This window comes from Hyperolius riggenbachi, chromosome 8, assembly GCF_040937935.1.
Source record: "Hyperolius riggenbachi isolate aHypRig1 chromosome 8, aHypRig1.pri, whole genome shotgun sequence".
In the NCBI taxonomy this organism is placed as follows: Eukaryota; Metazoa; Chordata; class Amphibia; order Anura; family Hyperoliidae; genus Hyperolius; species Hyperolius riggenbachi.
Genome location: NC_090653.1, coordinates 24,786,619 through 24,798,739, shown reverse-complemented (window position 1 = coordinate 24,798,739; position 12,121 = coordinate 24,786,619). Strand labels below are relative to the sequence as shown.

At 50.5% G+C, this 12,121-nt stretch overlaps 1 protein-coding gene across 1 annotated transcript in view; it reads left to right on the top strand.

Moving 5' to 3' along the window:
* The first annotated feature begins 837 nt into the window (after positions 1-837).
* LOC137528659 (RNA-binding protein Nova-2-like) overlaps positions 838-12,121 on the top strand; it is a 271,521-nt gene continuing 260,237 nt past the window's right edge. Inside the window, exon 1 of the mRNA XM_068250083.1 lies at positions 838-1,144. The gene's annotated coding sequence lies outside the window, so the exon portion shown is untranslated. The remainder of the gene's footprint in view (positions 1,145-12,121) is intronic.

Below are 12,121 nucleotides of genomic sequence, written 5' to 3'. Positions count from 1 at the left end.
CATGTGCCTACAGTGCCTTATAGTAAATCCGACCCTGGTTGGGAGCTAAGGAGCAAGGTGCCAGCAGTTGGTCTATAAGGTTTCCCGCTGGGTCTCCTCAACAAGACCAGTTCCTGAAAATGCACAATTCTCCTCTAATTAGATGTTTTGGTCCAATCTGGTAGAAAATGTAGCATATTGGCAACTTAAAAAGAGATTTCCCTCTCAGCTGTCGTGCACCTATTGCTGAGGTGATGGACTTAATATATCAGGCTTAAAATACATCATATGATTCATATCCAGTAGTACTCAAGCTTTATTTGATGGTATGATTGCAGTAATAGAACTACAGTCACGTTTCCTGGAGGAGGTATGAGGACGCCACCCATCCATCATTTCTATTTATATAATAATGTATATGGATGGAAGGAGGGGGGTCATTACCATGAGGAAGAAGCAATCATTGCCCTCCTCACCCCCTTATTACACAGTCAGCCTGGCACAGACGCCATGCTATGTGTACAGCCTGTATAACTCCCCACACACGGAGCCCCGCCCGCCTCTCCTCATACGGGGTCCGCCACGCGGCTTCCCCATCCATAGACAGCCGCCCTCACACGACCACAGCGGCCGCCGCCATGCTGGTCTCCAGGGAGACGCTCCTACTACAGCAGCTTCCCGCGCACACCTGGCTGCAGCGCGCGCCGCCGACGCCTCAGGTTCCGGCGAGAGGAGGCGGGGCCGAGCCAGACTCAGGCTGCCGATTGGCCAGGAAAGGCACCTAGCGACAGAGGCGGGGCAGAGATGTCTGTTCTGCGTTATTGACAGACATGCTTGTAGCCCCGCCCACATAGGAGGAGCAGCGTGCAGAGCTATGAGGCGGGGGTAGAGGGAGAGGGGCGTACGCAGGCGTGTGACGCAGTCCGGCCCCCTCCGACAGTTTTTCCATCGGAATGACCCGACCTGACCGGAGAAGGGAGGGGTTGCTAATGCGAAAGGGTCACATTGACACCGTTATAGCGAGCCGCCTCTCATGTACTCGTTCTTCCTGCATGCTTCGTGACGTCACACACAGACCCCGCCCAGGAGGAGCCAGTAACAGGACCTGCAGAGTGTCCTTTCCACAGCTGCCACCTGTGCTGCTGCACCACACAGACCAGCATGGGTGAGGCGTGTCTCTGTGTGACTCCTGGATAGTTTGTTAGTCTCTCCTCCCCTCTATTGTATTTATATGACTGGTGTGACTATACCCCATTTCTCAGATGACAGGTGTGACTACACCCTATCTCTGCTCCTCCCCTTCTATTATATAACAGGTGTGGCTCCTCCCTTCTGTTATATGACAGGTGTAAGGCACTTCTTAAAGTGTACCAGAGACAATTTTTTTCATACATACCTGTGGCTTTCTCCAGCCCCTTCTGGCCTGATCGCTCCCTCTGTGTCGTCCTCCGCTGCCTCGATCTTCTGTACGGGGTCCCAGTATCTTCAGCCAGTCTGGGCCAGTCTTGCTCCCGCGGGCAGGAGAGTTCAGTGCCTGCACACAGTACTATTACTACCACTGTGCAGACGCAGAGAGCTCCCGGGATCAGGGGCGCGTGCAGCCGGGCTGCACATGCGCACTAAGCCCCTACTGCCTGAAGATACCGGGACCCCGTACGGAAGATTAAGGAGGCAGAGGACGGCACAGAGGGAGCGATCAGGCCAAACAGTTGGAAGAAGCCCCAGGTATGCATGATTTTTTTTTTATTTTCTTTAATCTTTGCTCCTCCTCTATTACATTATTACTATTGAATTATAAAGCGCCAACATATTCTGCGGTGCTGTACAAAGTAAGAAACAAACTGGGTACATAATATTACAGACAATGGTATAGACCAATATACAAAATACAGAACTGGTAATTACAGTGACAAAAGTAACATAATGAATAGAATGTATAACAAATTACGACACACAAAAGGGTGAGTGAGCCTTGCCCTTGCAAGCTTACAATCTAACGGAATGGGGGATCTAAAGGAATATGACACTTGTGACTTGGACTCACCTCTCCCCCCCCCCCCCCCTCTCTATTATATGACAGGTGGGACTTCACCTCATCCCTGTCCCCCTCTATTATATAACAGGTGTGACTTCCCCTCATTCCTGTCCCCTCCCCCTATTGTATGAGAGGCGTGCCCCGTTTGTGCTCTGCCCCTCATATGACAAGTGTGCCTAATCTCGGCCCCTCCTCCTATATTATATGACAGTTATGACACTGCCTCATCTCCCCCCCCCAAATCATATGACAGTTGTGACTCCACCTCATTTCCCCCCCCCCCGCTCTATTATATGACAGGCTTTTCTGCCCCTCCCCTTCTATTATATGGCAGGCTTTTCTGCCCCTCCCCTTCTATTATATGACAGATGTGACTCAGTAGTGTTTCTGAGGGAGAAAAGGGGCTGTACTACACATTCTGATTTTGACCCATGTATTCATCCCGTCCCTCCTTTGGAGCCCTGTCCCTCTGTCCCTCTTTCCCACTCATGTGTCCCTCTTTCAGGACTTTGTCCCTCTTTCTATGTAAATATATATATTTCTCTACTAAAAAATGTGTTTGACTCTAAACTTTATTCCTGTCATTTAAATTGATATATTACTAATTTTAAAGAAAACCTGTACTGAGAAAAACCTCCCCTGGGGGGGTACTCACCTCGGGTGGGGGAAGCCTCTGGATCCTATTGAGGCTTCCTCTGTCCTCCTCGGTCCCACGGCGGCGGAGATCAAGCTCCCCAAACAGCGGGGATGTAAATATTTACCTTCCCGGGTCCGATGCACTATCGGCTCTACAACTCAGAGACAGGCGGAAATAGCCGATCGCTGTCGGGCCGCTCTACTGCACTAGTAGAGCGGACCAGACGGAGATCTGCGGACCAGAGCGGACCAGACAGAGATCAACAGCACCCCCGCTGGAGCCAGGCAAGGTAAATAAATCGGCGCTTATCCGGCTTGTCGAGGGAGAATTCCGGGACACTTCGGGGGAGCCAGCGCTGGACTGCCTGCAGCTACAGGGGAGGGGGAGGCCTCATTGGGACCCTGAGGCTTTTCCCTCCCGAGGTGAGTACCCTCCAGGGGAACTTTTTTTTGTTACAGGGTCTCTTTAAAATGTTAATATGAAAGAAAATGAACCAGGATAGAAAGGACCAGTGTGGTTTGAATTATAAAACAACATATTTTTTATGGTATGCCTGACTAGGGGTGTGATGGGGGCGTGATCAGGGGTGTGGCTTAAATGTCCCTCTTTCTCATCTCAAAAAGTTGGGAATTATGGTTATCCACACCCCTGAACTGTAGTAAATGGGTCACATGTACTTATATCTGATTAGGTTTCCCTCCAGAAATGGCTTGGCAAGAATGATCAAACCTCTTCTAGGACACAGAAGGAGTCAAGACACATTTTTGTGAGTTGGGCCCAGGCTGAGCCAAATGACGGCTCTCCCTGCTGCCGCTAAACTCCCCGGCGGCGTTAAATACTACTCCCCCTCCCGAATTGTTGCAACTTTCTTCAACCCAAATAACTATGTAACTATGTACACTCTTTGCCTTCCACGGCTCCAGCGGGGGCGCTGTAGAGGCTCTCAGCTCGGAAATAGCCAATCCCAGTCCGGTCCGCTCTATTACTGCGCAAGCGCAGGAGAGTTGCGTCTGCGCAGTAGAGCGGACCCGACTGGGATTGGCTATTTCCGCCTATTTCTGAGCCGAGAGCCGCTACTGCAAGACCACCGTGGGACGGAGCAGGACAGGGGAAGCCTGGATAGGATCCCATCCTGAGGTGAGTACCCCCAGGGGCATTTTTCTAATACAGATTCTCTTTAAAGAGGAATTATAGGGAAAATAACATAATGGATACATTTGCTTTTTTAAATACTAATTTATAGATTATTTAGTCAGTGTCTGCCCATTGTAAAATCTTTCCTCTCTTTACATTCTGACATTTATCACTGGTGGTGACATCTGTAGTGCTCTAGGTGATCTCTATGCATAGAACTCTCAGTCAACAAACAATATGCAAAGGGAAATACTGTATTGTATGGCAGTTGGTAGCCATTATTCCCCACAATGCAAAGAAGTTCACAGACAGGAACTGTCAGGACCATGGTCATTACATCACACTGTGGGAGGGTTTCACCACAGAATCTGCCATACAGACGTCCCTGACGATCTGTTTGAGAAAAGGTAAAGAATTCTCATAGGAAAGGGAGTATCAGCTACTGATTGGGATAAAGTTCCCCTTTAAACAAACTCCCTGACCTGATGGGTTACCTGGTGATAGGAGTGAAGGTTTACAGTGCGATTACACACCCCAAAATGGTAGTGATCAGCACCGCTACCCCGGGTAATGTATATAGCAGTCTCCAGGTACCTCTTACACATTTGCCCAAAGTGTGAAAGTTAGAGTTAATAACCCTTAAGGCTCATACACACATCAGACCATAGTCTTTGGAAAATGAAAGATCACAGACCAATCTTACCCCCTTCCATGTAGTATGAGAGCCATACCTACACAGTCTATTCTACGGAGCTGAACTCCCCATCAGACAGAAATCTTTGCAAGATGCTGCACACAAAGATGCTGTAGACATGCAACAGATCAGTATCTGCAAAAGATCAGTTCCACTTCCTGCAAAAGATCCGTTCCTGCAAAATGCATTCATAGTCTATGATATCTGCAGATCATCATATACACCTTGTTTAATTGACATTCATCTGCAGATCAGATCCACCAGGATGGATTTTCAGATCTGCAAATGATTGTCTGATCTGCAGATGAATGTCTGTTAAACAAGGTGTGTATGATGATCTGGATCTGCAGATATAGACTATGAATGCATTTTGCAGGAACGGATCTTTTGCAGATACTGATCTGTTGCATGTGTGCAGCATCTGTGTGTGCAGCATCTTGCAAAGATTTTTATCTGATGGGGAGTTCAGCTCCATAGAATAGACTGTGTAGAGTATGGCTCTCATACTACATGGAAGGGGGTAAAATTGGTCTGTGATCTTTCATTTTCAAAAGACTATAGTCTGATGTGTGTATGTGGCCTAAGTCTGCTTTCATGTTTTATCCGCTTTAACTTGCTGGAAGTTGTCAGAGTTCTTCTCCAAGTTCCCCGTATTTACAATCCCTTTGATTGCAGCCTGGCTCCGTTCTCCTTCTTGGCAGCCTTCCTAGTGTGCTGATTGCAGTCTGGCTCCTGTCCTGTTGCTAGTAGACTTATCCCGTGTTGCTTGCTGTTCATCTTGTTTGCAGAGTGGTGGTTCGTCCTCTTTAACCCTCCTGGTGGTTTGTCAAAATCCGCCAGGGGGCAGCAAAGCCATTTTTTTAAAAAAAAATTTTAATGTTTTTTTTTCATGTAGCGAGACAAGGTCTCGCTACATGATAGCCGCTGCTCAGCGGCATCCCCCCAGCCCCTCCGATTGCCTCCGGCGATGTGAGATCCTGTTCAAAGAACGGGATCTCCTGGATGGCTTCCCCCCGTCGCCATGGCGATGGGCGGGATGAAGTCATCGACGTCGTGACGTCAAAGGGGACTCCGATCCACCCCACAGCGCTGCCTGGCTCTGATTGGCCAGGCAGCGCACAGGGTCTGGGGGAGGGGCGGCTGCGGCGCGACAGATAGCGGCGGCGATCGGATTGTACACGCAGCTAGCAAAGTGCTAGCTGCGTGTAGCAAAAAAAGAATTATGCAAATGGGCCCGAGCGGTGCCTTCCGGCGGCATAGCCCGAGCTCAGCTCGGGCTTACCGCCTGGAAGGTTAAGCTCTTGCACTCAACCAACATTCTTGGATCAGGGTTTGCAGCAGGCTGACATTCCTTGTCATATCAGCCACAGTGGGACCTCTAAATAAGCTTTAAAGAAGAACAAAACTTCAGCGAAAAAGGGAGAAAATAAATCAATACATTGCAAAGTGAGAAGATAAAAAATGGAACAGAGATCAAGAAATGACTGATATTCACCACGTAATTTGTTCATATTGTTTGATGCACAATCAGCCTGCATGTCATCATCTTTACTACTGACAGACATGAAAAAAACTAGACAGCACCAACTGCCATTATCTATAACCACACCCCCTAACAATGCGATTGGCTAAAAGGTTAGTCTTTTATTATAGATATACATATGCACAGAGGGAGATACTGGTTGCTTGGTAGTTGGAAACAGCCATTATTTCCTGCAATTCAATGAGGTTCACAGACAGGAAACTGTCAGGGCCATGGTCCTGACATCACACTGTGGGAGGGGTTTCACCACAATATCAGCCATACAGACCCCCCCCGATCTATTTGAGAAAAGGTAAAGATTTGTTATTAAGTAAGGGGGCATCAGCTACTGATTGGGATGACATTCAATCCTTGGTTACAGTTCCTCTTTAATTTTAATTTACTGCCACTGCTGACATGACGAGGGGCGTCAGTGGCGTCCAACCACAGCAAGCCCTGGCCGAGTGTATAAATAGTATAAATATTTGGTTGATCGGAATAGATAACAGTCGTTCTCCAGAGATTCTTCAAGTAAGGCTAGGTCTACAAGCAACACATGGAGATACTTCTGGCATGAAGAAAAGGGCCATACTGCAGTCAAAGAAGATAATGAAGATGGGGATCAGGGCAAAATAACCCCAAAGACATGATGAGTCTAAAGGTGGCCATACACTGGTCGATTTCAGATTCGACCAACAGATAGATCCCTCTCTGATCGAATCTGATCAGAGAGGGATCGTATGGCCGCCTTTACTGCAAACAGATTGTGAATCGATTTCAGCCTGAAACCGATCACAATCTGTGGAGCTGCCGCTGCTGCCGCCCCCCCAGGGGTGAGCCTGGGGTGCCTGGCACCTGGGTGCAAGATTTTCTCTGGCGCCTATGGGAGTGGTTAAATTAACCACGCCCAACCACATAACCACACCCACACCTTCCACCTCTTTACACATGCATGTGATACCCCATTCCTACCCCTCTTCTATGGGCTTGCTCCTGGCTGGCTTTGGCTGCCTGCCAGTCTGCTAGTCTCTGGACTGACTCAGGTTGAGAGGCTCTGCGAGTGCGACGCAGTCACACACTGCGTATTTACGGCTGCCTGCGGCCACCCTACTCTCGCTCGCTGTCGTTGGCTCCTCCCCCCGCCAAGCCCAAGCGTGAGGTGGGCTGCCTATATCTTTCCCGATGCGCCGCGCAGCCTGCCAGTGTTGCCAACCTTTCACGTTATTTTTTTTACTGACAAATACCTAAAAATTTACTGACAAAAGATTTTTACTGACAAAATGTCCCCAGTAAATGCACGTAATAAGAGACCGCTTTTCACCAGTAAATGCACATAATAAGAGACCGCTTTTCACCAGTAAATGCACATAATAAGAGACCGCTTTTCACCAGTAAATGCACATAAGAGACCGCTTTTCACCAGTAAATGCACATAATAAGCGACCGCTTTTCACCAGTAAATGCACATAATAAGAAACCGCTTTTCACCAGTAAATGCACATAATAAGAAACCGCTTTTCACCAGTAAATGCACATAATAAGAAACCGCTTTTCACCAGCAAATGCACATAATAAGAGACAGCTTTTCACCAGTAAATGCACATATTAAGAGACAGCTTTTCACCAGCAAATGCACATATTAAGAGACAGCTTTTCACCAGTAAATGCACATAATGACAAACAGCTAGTGTCCCCAGTATATGTAGCCAGCCTGGACCACCTTTAGGTAGTGAGTGACAGGGACCCCTTTAGGTAGTGCGTGACAGGGACACCTACAGGTAGTGAGTGACAGGGACCCCTACAGGTAGTGAGGGGCAGGGACCCCTACAGGTAGTGAGTGACAGGGACCCCCATATAGCTAGTGAGTGACAGGGACCCCCATATAGCTAGTGAGTGACAGGGACCCCCGTATAGCTAGTGAGTGACAGGGACCCCCGTATAGCTAGTGAGTGACAGGGACCCCCGTATAGCTAGTGAGCGACAGGGACCCCCGTATAGCTAGTGAGCGACAGGGACCCCGTATAGCTAGTGAGCGACAGGGACCCCTGTATAGCTAGTGAGCGACAGGGACCCCCGTATAGCTAGTGAGCGACAGGGACCCCCGTATAGCTAGTGAGCGACAGGGACCCCCGTATAGCTAGTGAGCGACAGGGACCCCCGTATAGCTAGTGAGCGACAGGGACCCCCGTATAGCTAGTGAGCGACAGGGACCCACGTATAGCTAGTGAGCGACAGGGACCCACGTATAGCTAGTGAGCGACAGGGAGCTTCCCCGTATAGCTAGTGAGCGACAGGGACCCCCGTATAGCTAGTGAGCGACAGGGAGCTTCCCCGTATAGCTAGTGAGCGACAGGGACCCCCGTATAGCTAGTGAGCGACAGGGACCCACGTATAGCTAGTGAGCGACAGGGAGCTTCCCCGTATAGCTAGTGAGCGACAGGGACCCCCGTATAGCTAGTGAGCGACAGGGAGCTTCCCCGTATAGCTAGTGAGCGACAGGGACCCCCGTATAGCTAGTGAGCGACAGGGACCCCCGTATAGCTAGTGAGCGACAGGGACCTCCGTATAGCTAGTGAGCGACAGGGACCCCCGTATAGCTAGTGAGCGACAGGGACCCCCGCAATGAGTTCTGGGTCACCATGAGCTTGCTGGTTAGTCTGTGCCTCTCGGATTTACAAGCCCTACTCCATAGAGCCAAATTAATCCATGCCATGCACTGATGAGGATCAAACAATCCGAAACAGTCTGTATGCATGTTGGATTATTATGGCTCTGTACATATTAACAAGCTGACACATCATTGCATTCCAGCGGTTCTGGAGGTGTGTTTAGCTTCTAAGGGTACAATGGTTAATTTGCATATATTCAGCAGTGGTGCCTGGGAGACATCTCGAGCTCACTCCAACCTGAATTATCGCAAATTCTTTCTGTTTTAGGAAAGCAAACTTTTGTTTTTCATAGCTAGTGAGTGACAGGGAGCCCCCCATATAGCTAGTGAGTGAGAAGGAGCCCCCCCGTATAGCTAGTGAGTGACAGTGAGTCCCGTATAGCTAGTGAGTGACAGTGAGTCCCGTATAGCTAGTGAGAGACAGGGAGCCCCCCGTATAGCTAGTGAGTGAGAGGGAGCCCCCCCCCCCCCCCCGTATACCTAGTGAGTGACAGGCAGCCTCCCAGTATAGCTAGTGAGTGACAGGCAGCCCCCCGTATAGCTAGTGAGTGACAGGGAGCCCCCCCGTATAGCTAGTGAGTGACAGGCAGCCTCCCAGTATAGCTAGTGAGTGACAGGGAGCTTCCCCGTATAGCTAGTGAGTGACAGGGAGCTTCCCCGTATAGCTAGTGAGTGACAGGGAGCCCCCCAGTATAGCTAGTGAGTGACAGGCAGCCTCCCAGTATAGCTAGTGAGTGACAGGGAGCCCCCCCGTATAGCTAGTGAGTGACAGGCAGCCTCCCAATATAGCTAGTGAGTGACAGGGAGCCCCCCCGTATAGCTAGTGAGTGACAGGCAGCCCCCCGTATAGCTAGTGAGTGACAGGGAGCCCCCCCGTATAGCTAGTGAGTGACAGGCAGCCTCCCAGTATAGCTAGTGAGTGACAGGGAGCCTTCCAATATAGCTAGTGAGTGACAGGGAGCCCCCCCCCCCATGTAGCTAGTGAGTGACAGGCAGCCCCCCGTATAGCTAGTGAGTGACAGGCAGCCTCCCAGTATAGCTAGTGAGTGACAGGGAGCCTTCCAGTATAGCTAGTGAGTGACAGGGAGCCCCCCGTATAGCTAGTGAGTGACAGGCAGCCTCCCAGTATAGCTAGTGAGTGACAGGGAGCTTCCCCGTATAGCTAGTGAGTGACAGGCAGCCCCCCCCCCGTATAGCTAGTGAGTGACAGGGAGCCCCCCCGTATAGCTAGTGAGTGACAGGGAGCCCCCCGTATTAGTGAGTGACAGGGAGCCTTCCCTCCCCCCTCTAGCCGCCACCGCTGCTGCTCTCCCCTTACCTTGCAGCCAGCAGCAGCCCAGCATTAGACCTCAGGATCAGCGGCGACCCGACCAGTAAGAGCGGGCGCAGGACGCACCCGCTCTATATGCGGAAGTGATGTCACTTCCGCATATCAGTGCGGGCGCTGGGTCCTAGCGCCCGCACTATTGGTCGCCGCCTGATCGAGGTCTGAGGGAAGGAGGGAGTTAGCGGCGGCGGCGAGGGAGGGAGGAAGTTAGTGGCGGCAGCGGCGGCCAGAGGGGGTGAGCGGCGGCCAGGCGGCGCCTGTCTAAGACAGGCGCCTGGGTGCAATGCACCCGCAGCACCCGCCCAGGCGCGGCCCTGCGCCCCACCCCTCCCCCCCCCGCATACATTACCTGTTCCGGCTGGCGCTAGTCCCCTGGTCCCCGCTGTCTTCTTCTCTGCTCCGGGCTCCAGATCGTTCCTGCAGCTGCTGAACTTCCTGTCCAGGGGAAGTTTAAACAGTAGGGGGCGCTCTACTGCTTAAACTTCCTGCCGGGACAGGAAGTTCTGTGTAGCTACAGCCGGTCCGGAACCCAGCGCGGAAAGAGGACAGCGGGGACCAGGGGACTCGCGCTGGCCGGAACAGGTAATGTATACTCGCTGTATTGCGTGGGTCGTCGGGCATTCGAACGCCGCTATCGACGCACTCCCGACCCGCCGGCGATCGAGAAAAATCTTCCGCACGGACGGATCGACGGGAACGATCGATTTCAGATGGAAATCGATCGTTCTGTCAGCGGTGTGCGCGGCGATTTCACAGCCGATTCGATCACTGTGATCGAATCGGCGGGAAAATCGTTAGGTGTATGGGCCCCTTTACTTTGACAATGTGGGAAAATGTGCAATGGGTCTCACAGGATCATAAATGGATTAAAGAGAACCTGAACTGAAAATTAAAAGTGAAAATAAACATAAATATGTCATACTTACCTCCTTCACAGTCTACTCATCAATCTCTTTCTCCTCTCCTGTGTCCTGTTTGTCCACTGTGATCAATGGAATTCTCTGTCCTCCATTTTGCAAATGGCCATTACCCCATAACAGCTTCCTGGTCAGCACACTGTTCAACTGTTATATCGCCCACTTGAGCCATAGAGAAACATGGACATTACCTTGCACATTCAGTTGTAACTGACAGTAGCTAATATATAACTGACAGCAACTGATATATTTCAGTTCTGACAAAATATTGTCAGAACTGGAAGGGATCACTGTAAGAAGAAAATGGTGAGCTTCTGAGAGGAACTGATGGTGAGGTTAATATATAATATTCATTTTCAGCTACATCATGTGATTATTTTAAATCATTTTACTCAGTCCAGGTTCCCTTTTAAAGGGATACTGTAGGGGGGGGTCTGTGGAAAATGAGTTGAAGTTACCCGGGGCTTCTAATGATCCCCCGCAGACATCCTGTGCCCGCGCAGCCACTCACTGATGCTCCGGCCCCGCCTCCGGTTCACTTCTGGAATTTCAGACTTTAAAGGCTGAAAACCCCTGCGCCTGCTTTGCCATGTCCTCAATCCCGCTGATGTCACCAGGAGCGTACTGCGCAGACACAGACCATACTAGGCCTGCGCAGTACGCTCCTGGTGACATCAGCGGGAGCGAGGACACGGCAATGCAGGCACAGTGGTTTTCAGACTTTAAAGTCTGAAATTCCAGAAGTGAACCGGAGGCGGGGCCGGAGCATCGGTGAGTGGCTGCGGGGGCACAGAATGTCTGCGGGGGATCATTAGAAGCCCCGGGTAAGTTCAACTCCTTTTCCCCAGACCCCCCTACAGTGTCCCTTTAAGGTAAAATGGGGCCCTTGGCAAGTAACCTCTGGCACACCCTTCAAAGTCACATGGCTTTTTTGGTAAACTTTGGTGGGGGGATAGAAACAACCAGGTCCCTAGTCTCTCTCCATGCCCTAGGCAACTGTGTAAGTTGCCTTGTGGATGGTCTGGCTCTGCTCAGGAGGCCTATACACATTACTTGTACTTATCTAATTGTTCCAATTTCTAGGCAATCACATAGCGCTATAAAGCCTCCCACCTTGCTGAGATTCCATTGGTTCGAAGGCCAGTCTGGTATTTGCTCAGCTGGAAGGCAGGGCAGTCAGTGTGCCTTGTAGACGGGTGGACTCTCAC